The sequence below is a fragment of the Coregonus lavaretus genome (assembly GCF_964263955.1).
Source record: "Coregonus lavaretus genome assembly, contig: HAP1_SCAFFOLD_7426, whole genome shotgun sequence".
Classification (NCBI taxonomy): Eukaryota; Metazoa; Chordata; class Actinopteri; order Salmoniformes; family Salmonidae; genus Coregonus; species Coregonus lavaretus.
Genome location: NW_028158681.1, coordinates 2017 through 17215, shown reverse-complemented (window position 1 = coordinate 17215; position 15199 = coordinate 2017). Strand labels below are relative to the sequence as shown.

At 47.3% G+C, this 15199-nt stretch overlaps 1 pseudogene across 1 annotated transcript; it reads left to right on the top strand.

The window, feature by feature from the left end:
* Window positions 1-1796: 1796 nt before the first annotated feature.
* LOC311123690 (noelin-2-like) lies at window positions 1797-14410 on the top strand (annotated as a pseudogene). The gene is made up of 4 exons: window positions 1797-1832; window positions 12824-13000; window positions 13299-13472; window positions 14091-14410. The product of its transcript is annotated as a noelin-2-like (transcript).
* Window positions 14411-15199: the final 789 nt, after the last annotated feature.

Sequence of the window (15199 nt, the reverse complement as noted above, 5' to 3'; positions counted from 1 at the left end):
TGTATTGCTTCAGTGTTTCCCCATATTGAAGGCGTATATTTTTGATGTCTGGGTCTCTGTGTTTTTGATTAGATATATTTCTCAATTACTTTCTTAGATTTTTGCAATCATTATCAAACCATTTTTCATTATCTATTATTTTTGGTTTGCTCTTATGTTTTTTAAGATTAGCCAAGGAGGCTAATTTGTCAAATATAAAGTTTATGTTCCAAACGGCCAAATTTATACCTTCATTGCTGTAGGATAATGTTAAGGCTAAAAAGTTGTCCAGGAGAGATTGTATTTTTTGGCTACTAATTGCTTTTTGGTATATTTCTGTACTGTTTGCACTCCATCTCTAGGTCTGTTTAGTACCATGTAATTTATTGGGCCGTGATGTTTCATGGTTGGGTTCTGCTCTTCTCAGATACACTGTGATTTTACTGTGGTCTGAGAGAGGTGTTAGTGGGCTGACTGTGAAGGCTCTGAGAGACTCTGGGTTGAGGTCGGTGATGAAGTAGTCTACAGTACTGCTGCCAAGGGATGAGCTGTAGGTGTACCTACCAAAAGAGTCCCCTCTTAGCCTACCATTGACTATGTACAGACCCAGTGTTCGACAGAGCTTCAGGAGCTGTACTCCATTTTTGTTTTTTACTTTGTCATAGTTGTTTCTGGGGGGGTATGTGGGGAGGGAAAGGTTGTTGCTTCCCGGTAGGTGTTTGTCCCCATGACTGTTAATAGTGTCTAGTTCTTCTGCTGTTCTAGCATTCAGGTCTCCACAGACCAGCACATTGCCTTGGGCCTGAAAGTGACTAATCTCCCCCTCTAGAATGGAGAAACTCTCTTCATTGAAGTAGGATGACTCTGAGGGGGGAATGTATGTGGCACAGAGGAATACGTTTTTATCTGTTAAGATAGCCTCCTTGTTGATTTTTAGCCAGATAAAGAATTCTCCTGTTTTGATCAATTCGATTGAATTAGTTAGTTCAGATTTATACCATATTAGCATTCCCCTGAGTCTCTGCCCTGTGTGATTCCTTTTAATTTGGTGGATGGTACGATTATCCCCCTATAACCTAGTGGACAGCCAGTGTAAACATCACCTCTGCACCATGTTTCCTGTAGTTCTACAATATCAACATCATCAATTTCTTTAAGGAAGTCTGGGTTTCTGCTCTTTAGCCCAAAATCATAGGACTTCAATCCTTGTAAATTCCAACATGCAACGTAAAAAGACTTCATAACTGTTTTTTCTTTACCACTCACAATCCAACAAGAACTATTAAAATAGGATTTTTCAATTAAGGTAATCTCTTATTATGCAAATTTGATTTGTTTATCATTTAAGATAGTATTTGTGTCATGCCACTTGGGTGGATGTAGTGTGAGGATGGTGGAGTTCTTGTGCTCATCTTACCATGACCCTCAGCCTATCACATATGAGCATAGTAGATTCAGCATTTGTTTGATGTCACTAATTTCGTTGGTGGGAGCTGGACCAGTTGCTCCTCTCACAGCTTGTGCATAGCTCTGTCTGCCGGGCTGTGGCTCCTCCAGGTATGGGTCTGCGGTGGGGGGGAGGGGGGTGTTAGGCCTCGTCTGGGTGGGTCTGAAGCTGGGCTGGGGTGGTCTGTGCTGCGCTGGATGTGGTGGGCCTTGAGGTTGGTGGTGCTGTGGCCGTGGCTGTGGGATCCAGGGTGCTGGTCCGGGGTGTTGTCTCGGTGATCTCGGGGGGGTGGAGAAGTCGGGATGCGGTTTAAAGCGACGTCCTTGAGAGTCTTAGCAAGGATGGGGACTGTCTCCCTGTACAGGTAAACATGGTCATCGAGACAGTCCAGATCGAGGGTGGGATGGTGGGCCAGGTGTACATTGGGTCGCAGGGCAAAGTTCCGGGAGAGGCTGGCGTTTATTCTTTGGATTGTGGCAGGGTGGAAGTCCTTCCTCTGTAGAAGGGTTGACATCACGATCCTTGAGTTGGGGAAGATTGCGGAGGCCTTCTCAATCACTCCCCGTATGTGAAGTCGCCACCCTCTCCTGCTGAGCACGCAGGTCGTTGCTTCCGGTGTGTATGATTATGTGGCTTGGCGACCCGAGCTGGGCCTTATCAAGCAGTCTCTCTCTCTCTCTCTCAATTCAATTCAATTTCAATTTAAGGGCTTTATTGGCATGGGAAACGTGTGTTAACATTGCCAAAGCAAGTGAAGTAGATAGTAAACAAAAGTGAAATAAACAATAAATATTAACAGTAAACATTACACTCAGAAGTTTCAAAAGAATAAAGACATTTCAAATGTCATATTATGTATATATACAGTGTTGTAACATTTACATTACATTTACGTCATTTAGCAGACGCTCTTATCCAGAGCGACTTACAAATTGGTGCATTCACCCTATAGCCAGTGGGATAACCACTTTACAATATGTATTATTATTTTTTTTTTTTTTTTTTGGGGGGGGCGGTGGGGTAGAAGGATTACTTTATCCTATCCCAGGTATTCCTTAAAGAGGTGGGGTTTCAAATGTCTCCGGAAGGTGGTGAGTGACTCCGCTGTCCTGGCGTCGTGAGGGAGCTTGTTCCACCATTGGGGTGCCAGAGCAGCGAACAGTTTTGACTGGGCTGAGCGGGAACTATGCTTCCGCAGAGGAAGGGGAGCCAGCAGGCCAGAGGTGGATGAACGCAATGCCCTCGTTTGGGTGTAGGGACTGATCAGAGCCTGAAGGTACAGAGGTGCCGATCCCCTCACAGCTCCATAGGCAAGCACCATGGTCTTGTAACAGATGCGAGCTTCAACTGGAAGCCAGTGGAGTGTGCGGAGGAGCGGGGTGACGTGAGAGAACTTGGGAAGGTTGAAAACCAGACGGGCTGCGGCATTCTGGATGAGTTGTAGGGGTTTAATGGCACAGGCAGGGAGCCCAGCCAACAGCGAGTTGCAGTAATCCAGACGGGAGATGACAAGTGCCTGGATTAGGACCTGTGCCGCTTCCTGTGTAAGGCAGGGTCGTACTCTCCGAATGTTGTAGAGCATGAACCTACAGGATCGGGTCACCGCTTTGATGTTAGCGGAGAACGACAGGGTGTTGTCCAGGGTCACGCCAAGGCTCTTCGCACTCTGGGAGGAGGACACAACGGAGTTGTCAACCGTGATGGCGAGATCATGGAACGGGCAGTCCTTCCCCGGGAGGAAGAGCAGCTCCGTCTTGCCAAGGTTCAGCTTGAGGTGGTGATCCGTCATCCATACTGATATGTCTGCCAGACATGCAGAGATGCGATTCGCCACCTGGTTATCAGAGGGGGGAAAGGAGAAGATTAGTTGTGTATCGTCAGCGTAGCAATGATAGGAGAGGCCATGTGAGGATATGACAGAGCCAAGTGACAGGTTGTATAGGGAGAATAGGAGAGGGCCTAGAACTGAGCCCTGGGGGACACCAGTGGTGAGAGCACGTGGTGCGGAGACAGCTTCTCGCAACGCCACTTGGTAGGAGCGACCGGTCAGGTAGGACGCAATCCAAGAGTGAGCCGCGCCGGAGATGCCCAGCTCGGAGAGGGTGGAGAGGAGGATCTGATGGTTCACAGTATCAAAGGCAGCAGACAGGTCTAGAAGGACAAGAGCAGAGGAGAGAGAGTTAGCTTTAGCAGTGCGGAGAGCCTCCGTGACACAGAGAAGAGCAGTCTCAGTTGAATGACCAGTCCTGAAACCTGACTGGTTTGGATCAAGAAGGTCATTCTGAGAGAGATAGCAAGAGAGTTGGCTAAAGACGGCACGCTCAATAGTTTTGCAAAGAAAAGAAAGAAGGGATACTGGTCTGTAGTTGTTGACATCAGTGGGATCGAGTGTTGGTTTTTTGAGAAGGGGTGCAACTCTCGCTCTCTTGAAGACGGAAGGGACATAGCCAGCGGTCAAGGATGAGTTGATCAGCGAGGTGAGGTAGGGGAGAAGGTCACCGGAGATGGTCTGGAGAAGAGAGGAGGGGATGGGGTCAAGCGGGCAGGTTGTTGGGCGGCCTGCAGTCACAAGTCGCAAGATTTTATCTGGAGAGAGAGGGGAGAAAGAAGTCAAAGCATAGGGTAGGGCAGTGTGAGCAGGACCAGCAGTGTCATTAGACTTAACAAACGAGGATCGGATGTCGTCAACCTCCTTTTCAAAGTGGTTGACGAAGTCATCCACAGAGAGAGAGGAGGGGGGGGGGGGGGGGGGATTCAGCAGGGAGAAGAATGTGGCAAAGAGCTTCCTAGGGTTAGAGGCAGATGCTTGGAATTTAGAGTGGTAGAAAGTGGCCTTAGCAGCAGAAACAGATGAAGAAAATGTAGAGAGGAGGGAGTGAAAAGATGCCAGGTCGGCAGGGAGTTTAGTTTTCTTCCATTTCCGCTCCGCTGCCCGGAGCTCTGTTCTGTGAGCTCGCAATGAGTCATCAAGCCACGGAGCTGGAGGGGAGGACCGAGCCGGCCGGGAGGATAGGGGACACAGAGAGTCAAAGGATGCAGAAAGGGAGGAGAGGAGAGGAGGGTTGAGGAGGCAGAATCAGGAGATTGGAGGGAGAAGGATTGAGCAGAGGGAAGAGATGATAGGATGGAAGAGGAGAGAGTAGTGGGAGAGAGAGAGCGAAGGTTGCGGCGGCGCATTACCATCTGTGTAGGGGCAGAGTGAGTAGTGTTGGAGGAGAGCGAGAGAGAAAAGGATACAAAGTAGTGGTCGGAGACATGGAGGGGAGTTGCAGTGAGATTAGTAGAAGAGCAGCATCTAGTAAAGATGAGGTCAAGCGTATTGCCTGCCTTGTGAGTAGGGGGGGACGGTGAGAGGGTGAGGTCAAAAGAGGAGAGGAGTGGAAAGAAGGAGGCAGAGAGAAATGAGTCAAATGTAGACGTAGGGAGGTTGAAATCCCCCAAAACTGTGAGGGGTGAGCCATCCTCAGGAAAGGAACTTATCAAGGCGTCAAGCTCATTGATGAACTCTCCAAGGGAACCTGGAGGGCGATAGATGACAAGGATATTAAGCTTAAATGGGCTAGTGACTGTGACAGCATGGAATTCAAATGAGGAGATAGACAGATGGGTTAGGGGAAAAATTGAGAATGTCCACTTGGGAGAGATGAGGATTCCTGTGCCACCACCCCTCTGACCAGATGCTCTCGGGGTATGCGAGAACACATGGTCAGACGAGGAGAGAGCAGTAGGAGTAGCAGTGTTTTCAGTGGTAATCCATGTTTCCTTCAGCGCCAGGAAGTCGAGGGACTGGAGGGTAGCATAGGCTTGGATGAAGTCAGCCTTGTTGGCAGCAGAACGGCAGTTCCAGAGGCTGCCTGAGACCTGGAACTCCAGGTGTGGGGTGCGTGCAGGGACCACCAGGTTAGAGAGGCAGCAGCCACGCGGTGTGAGGCGTTTGTGTAGCCTGTGCGGAGAGGAGAGAACAGGGATAGGCAGAGGCATAGTTGACAGGCTGTAGCAAATGGCTACAATAATGCAGAGGAGATCGGAATGAAATGAACTAAACATCTGGGAAAGGAGAGAGTAGGGCCTCCCTCACCAAAACTCCCAAATATAACTCACCCAACTTCCACCTCAAAAACTATAATTGTTTCACTGAACCACCCGAATAAAAACTCTCCCAACTTCCACTTTAGAAACTAGAATTGTTGTGAACTACAGCGGTTCAATGTTTCAAGGAATAGACTCAACTTACTTTATTCAGCTAGCTAACTATGACGCCATAGCTAACTAGCATGCTAGCATCCAATAACACACAGTTTAGCACCAATACTTGGTTACAACAAACTACCAATAGTGTGTTAACACACTAAACAGATAATTCGTGTCCGTGTCTAGTTCCTTTCATAACGCAGCAATAATTAAACGTTGGCTAGCTAGCACAAATATATTGTATTTAGCTGCTACAGTACAGCTAGCTGGTCGTGTTGGCTAGCTAGCAATGGCTGCTGTGTTGACTTTGTTTGAAAAACGGCGGCGCTGCGAACAAATGTAGCTGGCTAAAAGGATATTGTATCTAGTTGCTACCGTTGCTAATAGCTACTCGCCAGCTAGTCCAGGAGGTGAGTTAGCTAGCTAGCTAGCTTCGTGCTACACCCGGCACCGCCGAATACAATGCTAACCTACAATAACTACCCACAACAGCCCACGATGCCTACCTACAATACCTAACTACAATCTAAATACATAGTTTAAGCCTTACTCAAAAAAGCCCAAGCTATGTATAAAGCCAAACTTACCCGACGCCAGCTGTCTGGGTGGCAGACAAGAAGACATTGTTCTGCAATCAGTAGCTTTAATTAAGTACAGTAGCTACTAACTACCTAACGTTAATGCCTCAGATAATGAGGTTAGAAAAACAGCTGAATGGTAGGTAGCTAGCTGGCTTAATTACAGGTACTCTTAAGCGTGAAATAACATTGGAAACAACTATCCACAGTTGCTAAAAGTTACCAGTAGCTACCCGCTAGCTAGCTAGCTTTATTGGTCCAGGTAGTGGGTTAGCTAGCCTCGTGCTTCGCCGGGCTCCGCCGTATACAATACTTACCTACTTACCTACAATAATTACCTACAATAACCTACAATAACTACCTAAATAAACTACCTACAATACCTAACTACAACTACCTACCTACAATCTAAATACATGGTTTAAGCTTTACTCAACACCATATAAGAAGCCAAGCTTACCTCCTGCTAGAGAAAACACAACCTCTCCCGACCACTCCCGACAACAAATAGGGAGTAACAATGTGCAAATAGTTAAAGTACAAATGGGAAAATAAATAAACATAAATATGGGTTGTATTTACAATGGTGTTTGTTCTTCACTGGTTGCCCTTTTCTTGTGGCAACAGGTCAAAAATCTTGCAGCTGTGATGGCACACTGGTTTTTCACCCAGTAGATAAGGGAGTTTATCAAAATTGGGTTTGTTTTCGAATTCTTTGTGGATCGCTGTAATCTGAGGGAAATATGTGTCTCTAATATGGTCATACATTTGGCAGGAGGTTAGGAAGTGCAGCTCAGTTTCCACCTCATTTTGTGGGCAGTGTGCACATAGCCTGTCTTCTCTTGAGAGCCAGGTCTGCCTACGGCGGCCTTTCTCAATAGCAAGGCTATGCTCACTGAGTCTGTACATAGTCAAAGCTTTCCTTAAGTTTGGGTCAGTCACAGTGGTCAGGTATTCTGCCACTGTGTACTCTCTGTTTAGGGCCAAATAGCATTCTAGTTTGCTCTGTTTTTTTGTTTGTTCTTTCCAATGTGTCAAGTAATTCTCTTTTTGTTTTCTCATGATTTGGTTGGGTCTAATTGTGTTGTTGTTGTTGTTGTTGTTGTTGTCCTGGGGCTGTGTGGGGTCTGTTTGTGTTTGTGAACAGAGGCCCAGGACAAGCTTACTTAGGGGACTCTTCTCCAAGTTCATCTCTCTGTAGGTGATGGCTTTGTTATGGAAGGTTTGGGAATCGCTTCCTTTTAAGTGGTTATAGAATTTAACGGCTCTTTTCTGGATTTTGATAATTAGCGGTATTGGCCTAATTCTGCTCTGCATGCATTATTTGGTGTTTTACGTTGTACACGGAGGATGTTTTTGCAGAATTCTGCATGCAGAGTCTCAATTTGGTGTTTGTCCCATTTTGTGAATTCTTGGTTGGTGAGCGGACCCCAGACCTCAGAACCATAAAGGGCAATGGGTTCTATAACTGATTCAAGTATTTTTAGCCAGATCCTAATTGGTATGTCAAATTGTATGTTCCTTTTGATGGCATAGAAGGCCCTTCTTGCCTTGTCTCTCAGATCGTTCACAGCTTTGTGGAAGTTACCTGTGGCGCTGATGTTTAGGCCGAGGTATGTATAGTTTTTTGTGTGCTCTAGGGCAACGGTGTCTAGATGGAATTTTGTATTTGTGGTCCTGGCAACTGGACCTTTTTTGGAACACCATTATTTTTGTCTTACTGAGATTTACTGTCAGGGCCCAGGTCTGACAGAATCTGTGCAGAAGATCTAGGTGCTGCTGTAGGCCCTCCTTGGTTGGTGACAGAAGCACCAGATCATCAGCAAACAGAAGACATTTGACTTCAGATTCTAGTAGGGTGAGGCCGGGTGCTGCAGACTGTTCTAGTGCCCTCGCCAATTCGTTGATATATATGTTGAAGAGGGTGGGGCTTAAACTGCATCCCTGTCTCACCCCACGGCCCTGTGGAAAGAAATGTGTGTGTTTTTTGCCAATTTTAACCGCACACTTGTTGTTTGTGTACATGGATTTTATAAAGTCGTATGTTTTTCCCCCAACCCCACTTTCCATCAATTTGTATAGCAGACCCTCATGCCAAATTGAGTCAAAAGCTTTTTTGAAATCAACAAAGCATGAGAAGACTTTGCCTTTGTTTTGGTTTGTTTGTTTGTCAATTAGGGTGTGCAGGGTGAATACGTGGTCTGTCGTACGGTAATTTGGTAAAAAGCCAGTTTGACATTTGCTCAGTACATTGTTTTCACTGAGGAAATGAACTAGTCTGCTGTTAATGATAATGCAGAGGATTTTCCCAAGGTTGCTGTTGACGCATATCCCACGGTAGTTATTGGGGTCAAATTTGTCTCCACTTTTGTGGATTGGGGTGATCAGTCCTTGGTTCCAAATATTGGGGAAGATGCCAGAACTAAGGATGATGTTAAAGAGTTTAAGTATAGCTAATTGAAATTTGTGGTCTGTATATTTTATCATTTCATTGAGGATACCATCAACACCACAGGACTTTTTGGGTTGGAGGGTTTGTATTTTGTCCTGTAGTTCATTCAATGTAATTGGAGAATCCAGTGGGTTCTGGTAGTCTTTAATAGTTGATTCTAAGATTTGCATTTGATCATGTATATTTTTTTGCTGTTTGTTCTCTGTTATAGGGCCAAAAAGATTGGAGAAGTGGTTTACCCATACATCTCCGTTTTGGATAGATAGCTCTTCGTGTTGTTGTTTGTTTAGTGTTTTCCAATTTTCTCAGAAGTGGTTAGAGTCTATGGATTCTTCAATTACATTGAGCTGATTTCTGACATGCTGTTCCTTCTTTTTCCGTAGTGTATTTCTGTATTGTTTTAGTGATTCACCATAGTGAAGGCGTAGGCTCAGGTTTTCTGGGTCTCTATGTTTTTGGTTGGATAGGTTTCTCAATTTCTTTCTTCGGTTTTTGCATTCTTCATCAAACCATTTATCACTGTTATTACTTTTCTTTGGTTTTCTGTTAGAGATTTTTAGATTTGATAGGGAAGCTGAGAGGTCAAATATACTGTTTAGGTTTTCTACTGCCAAGTTTACACCTTCACTATTACAGTGGAACGTTTTGTCCAGGAAGTTGTCTAGAATGGATTGAATTTGTTGTTTCCTAATTGTTTTTTGGTAGGTTTCAACACTACTTTCCTTCCATCTATAGCATTTCTTAATATTATTCAGTTCCTTTGGCTTTGATGCCTCATGATTGAGTATTGCTCTGTTCAAGTAGACTGTGATTTTGCTGTGGTCTGATAGGGGTGTCAGTGGGCTGACTGTGAACGCTCTGAGAGACTCTGGGTTGAGGTCAGTGATAAAGTAGTCTACAGTACTACTGCCAAGAGATGAGCTATAGGTGTACCTACCATGGGAGTCCCCTCGAAGCCTACCATTGCCTATGTACATACCCAGTGTGCGACAGAGCTGCAGGAGTCGTGACCCGTTTTTGTTGGTTATGTTGTCGTAGTTGTGCCTAGGGGGGCATATGGGGGAGGGAATGCTGTCACCTCCAGGTAGGTGTTTGTCCCCCTGTGTGCTGAGGGTGTCAGGTTCTTGTCCAGTTCTGGCATTTAGGTCGCCACAGACTAGTACATGTCCCTGGGTCTGGAAATGATTGATTTCCCCCTCCAGGATGGAGAAACTGTCTTCATTAAAGTATGGGGATTCTAGTGGGGGGATATAGGTAGCACACAGGAGGACATTTTTCTCAGTTGAGATCATTTCCTTTTGAATTTCTAACCAAATGTAAAATGTTCCTGTTTTGATTAATTTAATAGAGTGAGTTAGGTCTGCTCTATACCAAATTAGCATACCCCCTGAGCCCCTTCCCTGTTTCACACCTGGTAGTTTGGTGGATGGGACTACCAGCTCTCTGTAACCTAGAGGGCAACCAGTGGGTCCGTCTCCTCTATACCATGTTTCTTGTAGGATGACAATGTCTGTATTTCCGATTTCTTTGGTGAAGTCCAGATTCCTGCTCTTTAGGCCAAAGGCAGATGACCTCAGGCCTTGGATATTCCAGGATGAAATAGTGAAGGCTTTGTGTTCCATAAAGTGTCTAATGTTGTTGGTTGTGTGGTTTGGCCTCAGGCCAGTAATTGTGAGCAGAGCCTGCTGAGCATCTGGTACATGCCATTGGCTTGGACTAGTGTAAGAGTGGGTGTTGGGCCTGTTTGCCTGCTCACGGCCTGGGCGTATGTGTGACTTTCATGTTGAGGCCCTCTTTGTGGGAGTGGGGGGCTTGGGGTGGGTAGGAGGGGCATAGGTCTGATCTGAGGGCGCCTAAATGGGGTGTGGGCATGGTTGACTTGGGGGGGAGTTAATTGGTGGGGGTGTAGATGTGGTTGATGGTGCTGTGGTCTGGATGTAGGTCCTCTCTGCTGGGGTCCTCTATGTGTAGGTCCTGGGGGGGGTCCCGCAGGTCTGGGAGAGTGTCTCGCTGGTCTGGGCGGGGTGTCTGTTGATCTGTTGCTCCTGTGTGAGGTGTTGGGTCTGCGGTTGAGGGCGATATCCTTTATGGTCCGGGCGAAGGTGGGCACTGCTGCCTTGTAAAGGTGTACCTGGTCATAAAGGCTGTTCACATCCAGGGTGGAGTGGTGGACCAGGTAGACATTTGGTTTTGATGCACAGTCACAGGAAATACTTGCGTTTACCCGCTGTATGGTAGCAGGGTGGAAGTCTTTTCGTGGTAACAGGGTTGAGACAACCACTTGTGCGTTGGGGAAAGTAGAATAAGCTTTTTCTATCACTCCCTTGAGTGATGTGGCCACCCTTTCCTGCTGTGTTCTCAGGTCGTTTGTGCCTGTGTGTATTATTATGTGGCTGGGTGATCCTAGTCGGTCCTCAGACAGAAGGTCTAGGGCGCGCTGGGTGTTTGGACACCAGAGTTTAGACACTGTGTGTTTTGGAAAAAGTTTATTTTCTTGTATGTATTTCCCGTTTGAGTCCATAAGGAGTACAATCTGTTGCTTGTGTATGTCCTCAGTGGATGTGGGGGGGTCGTCATGAGGGCTATCAGGGTGTCTGACTGGGGGGTTGCTCAGAGGGGTTGGGATCCCCTGGGCTTGGGGTTCTTCATTTGTTTGTCTGTGTGTGATGTTGAGGCTATGGTCAGGGTCTAGGGTGTACTGTTCTGCTGCGGTGTCGAGACTTTGGCCAGGATCTGAGGTGGGCTGTTCTGCTGGCTTCTCTGCGGGGGTGGCCAGCTCTCTAATGGGTTGTTCTATGTCACCCATCATCGTTCTCACCTTCTCCTCCAGCACTCTGATCCTCTCCTCTAGTGCTCTGTTCTTCTCCTGCTCCTGCTCTTTCTCCTGTTGATGTTGTCTCACCACAGTCCAGAGTGCAGACATGTCTCTCTCTACCTGCAGCTCTCCAGGTCTAGTTAAGGGGGTGTTGTTGTGCGTGACTGTTGTCTGGGTCTGTGCTGACTGGAGTGTGTTCACCTGCTGTTCCAGCTCCACCTGCCTTACCTCCAGCTGGGTGAATTTATCCTTCATTTCAATGAGGGAGTAGTACTCTGTGCTGGGAAGTTGACTTTCTGCTTGGGGTTGCTCTGTGGGGTTATTTAATGAAGAGGTCTGGTCTGACCCGCTCGGGGTAGGGGTATCTTTCTCAAGGGAGAGCTTCTCCTGCTGACCTATTTCTTTGATTAGGTGAAAGTCCAGCTGGAACTGTTTGGTGTTGCCTTGAACCAAAATGGTTCCAGATTTATAGAGATTAATATTAGACGACTCAGAGTCCTCGTTGTCCAGTATCCTGAGTTTCCACCCGTCGCTAACACCCCCCCTCTTAACAGAGGGGTAGTGTGCTAGTATAGCACTGTGCCATGCCAGGGGATGGTCTGTGTGGAAGATAAGGTTGCTTATGTTCCCATTTTTATACAAATCAGCAAAAAGTGTCTCCTGCTTCCCCAAAAGAAGTTTCAATTTGTACTCTTTTCGTGTCTTGTCGTTTTTTACATTCAGAGGGTACTATATTTTAATGACCTCTGAACAGTGGGGGGGTGCTTCTAAGGCCTCTCCATTTGGTTGGGGTAGACTGTACGACTCTCCTGCCATTGTTGGGCTCAGGGGCTTTGACACCTCTCACTTCACACGTCAGTGCTAATTGAAATTGTATCTCTTTGTAAAAGCAAGTTTAGGCTTGGTAGCCTTAGCATTCAGTCCTTATAAAATAAAATATATCATTGTAATGTATTTTTCTTCTTGGTTTTTGAAAGTGAAAAATAGCTTCATACTAAACATTACTCACTCTGTTCCAGGTTGGATGGTGTTTTCAGGTTTCTGTTTGTTTGCCAGAGCATTTGCTGTATAGTTTGAGAAAAGTAATCCTTGGTAGTAGAAAGCTTTCCAGGTAATTCCGTCCAAAATCAGGTTGTAGGTTTGGAGTTTTGGTTTGGAATGAAGGTTATGTTGTGGAGGGTAGCATCCTGTATATGTCCCTGCCAAAAAATCCTACTTTATCTAACTCTAAATCTATATTTTTTGTTAAAAATGCAGGAGCAATGTCTTTGAGCTCTCTCTCTGTCTCTCTCTCTCTCTCTCACTCTCTCTCACACTCTCTCTCTCTCTCTCTCCTCTCTCTCTCCTCTCTCTCTCTCTAGGTGTGGTCTATGGATGGTTACTATAAGGGGAGGCGTGTATTAGAGTACAGGACCATGGGAGACTTCACTAGAGGACAGAACTTTGTCCAGCACCTATTACCTCACCCCTGGGCCGGGACAGGTCATGTGGTCTACAACGGATCACTGTACTACAACAAACACCAGAGCAACATACTGGTATGCTACACTACGCACACACACACACACCCATGCATGTGCAGACCGGCACGAGCACAGGCCTCTCTCTCTGTCTCCCCTGACACCCCTCTCTCTCTGTCCCCCCTGTCCTCTCTCTGTCCCCCCTGTCCTCTCTCTGTCTCCCCTGTCCTCTCTCTGTCTCCCCTGTCCTCTCTCTGTCTCCCCTGTCCTCTCTCTGTCCCCCTGTCCTCTCTCTGTCTCCCCTGTCCTCTCTCTGTCCCCCTGTCCTCTCTCTGTCTCCCCTGTCCTCTCTCTGTCCCCTTGTTCTGTCCTGTAGGTGCAGTACCACTTCCGTTCCCGTAGTGTGGTGCTCCAGAGGAGTCTGAGTGGAGCGGGTTACAACAACACCTTCCCCTACAGCTGGGGGGGGTCTTCTGATATAGACCTGATGGCTGATGAGACTGGCTTCTGGGCAGTCTACACCTCCATACCTAACGCTGGGAACATACTGGTAGGTAGTCTACATCTCTAACATACTGGTAGGTAGTCTACACCTCTAACATACTGGTAGGTAGTCTACACCTCTAACATACTGGTAGGTAGTCTACACCTCTAACATACTGGTAGGTAGTCTACACCTCTAACATACTGGTAGGTAGTCTACACCTCTAACATACTGGTAGGTAGTCTACACCTCTAACATACTGGTAGGTAGTCTACACCTCTAACATACTGGTAGGTAGTCTACACCTCTAACATACTGGTAGGTAGTCTACACCTCTAACATACTGGTAGGTAGTCTACACCTCTAACATACTGGTAGGTAGTCTACACCGCTAACATACTGGTAGGTAGTCTACACCTCTAACATATTGGTAGGAAGGGTGTGTGTGAGTGTGTCCCAGGTCACATCTCTCTCTTTCTTTTATCTCCCTCCCTCCCTCCCTCCCTCCCTCCCTCCCTCCCTCCCTCCCTCCCTCCTCTCTCCCTCCCCCCTCCCTCCCTCCTCTCTCCCTCCCCCCTCCCCCCTCCCTCCCTCCCTCCCCCTCCCTCACCCCCTCCCTCCTCTCTCCCTCCCCCCACCCTCCCTCCCTCCCCCCTCCCTCACCCCCTCCCTCCCTCTCTCCAGGTCAGTCGGTTGGATCCTCATTCGCTCAACATTCTCCAGAGTTGGGACACAGGGTTTCCTAAACGCAGTGCAGGGGAGACCTTCATGATCTGTGGTACCCTGTACGTCACCAACTCCCATCTGGCCGGAGCCAAGGTCCACTTTGCTTACCACACTAACTCCTCCAGCTATGAGTACACAGACATCCCCTTCCACAACCAGTACTCTCACATCTCCATGATGGACTACAACCCCAGAGAGAGAGCTCTCTATACATGGAACAACGGACACCAGGTCATCTATAATGTAACCTGTTTCATGTTATACAGAGCGATGGATAGAAGAGGAGAGGAGAGGAGAGGAGAGGAGAGGAGAGGAGAGGAGAGGAGAGGAGAGGAGAGGAGAGGAGAGGAGAGGAGAGGAGAGGAGAGGAGAGGAGAGGAGAGGAGAGGAGAGGAGAGGAGAGAGGAGAGGAGAGGCTGACGGACTATATCTCTAGAGAGGAAGAGAGGAGAGGAGAGGAGGAGGAATGGGACTGAAGGACTATATCTCTATACAGAGAGAGGAGGAGGAGGAGGAGGAGGAGGAGTGGGAGAGAGACTGATGGACTATATCTCGAGAGGAGGAGGAGGAGGAGGAGGAAGGAGAGGAAGAGGAGAGGAGGAGGAGAATGAGGACTGATGGACTCTATCTCTAGAGACAGAGAGGAGGAGAAGGAGGACTTATCTCTAGAGAGAGAGAGAGAGGAGGAGAAGGAGGACTGATGGACTCTCTAGAGAGAGAGAGGAGGAGAAGGAGGACTGATGGACTATCTCTAGAGCGAGAGAGGAGGAGAAGGAGGACTGATGGACTATCTCTAGAGAGAGAGAGGAGGAGAAGGAGGACTGATGGACTATCTGTAGAGAGAGAGAGGAGGAGAAGGAGGACTGATGGACTCTCTAGAGAGAGAGAGGAGGAGAAGGAGGACTGATGGACTATATCTCGAGAGGAGGAGGAGGAGGAGGAGGAAGGAGAGGAAGCGGAGAGGAGGAGGAGAAGGAGGACTGATTAACTCTATCTCTAGAGACAGAGAGGAGGAGAAGGAGGACTGATTGACTATATCTAGAGAGAGAGCCTGTATCTGGGACAGT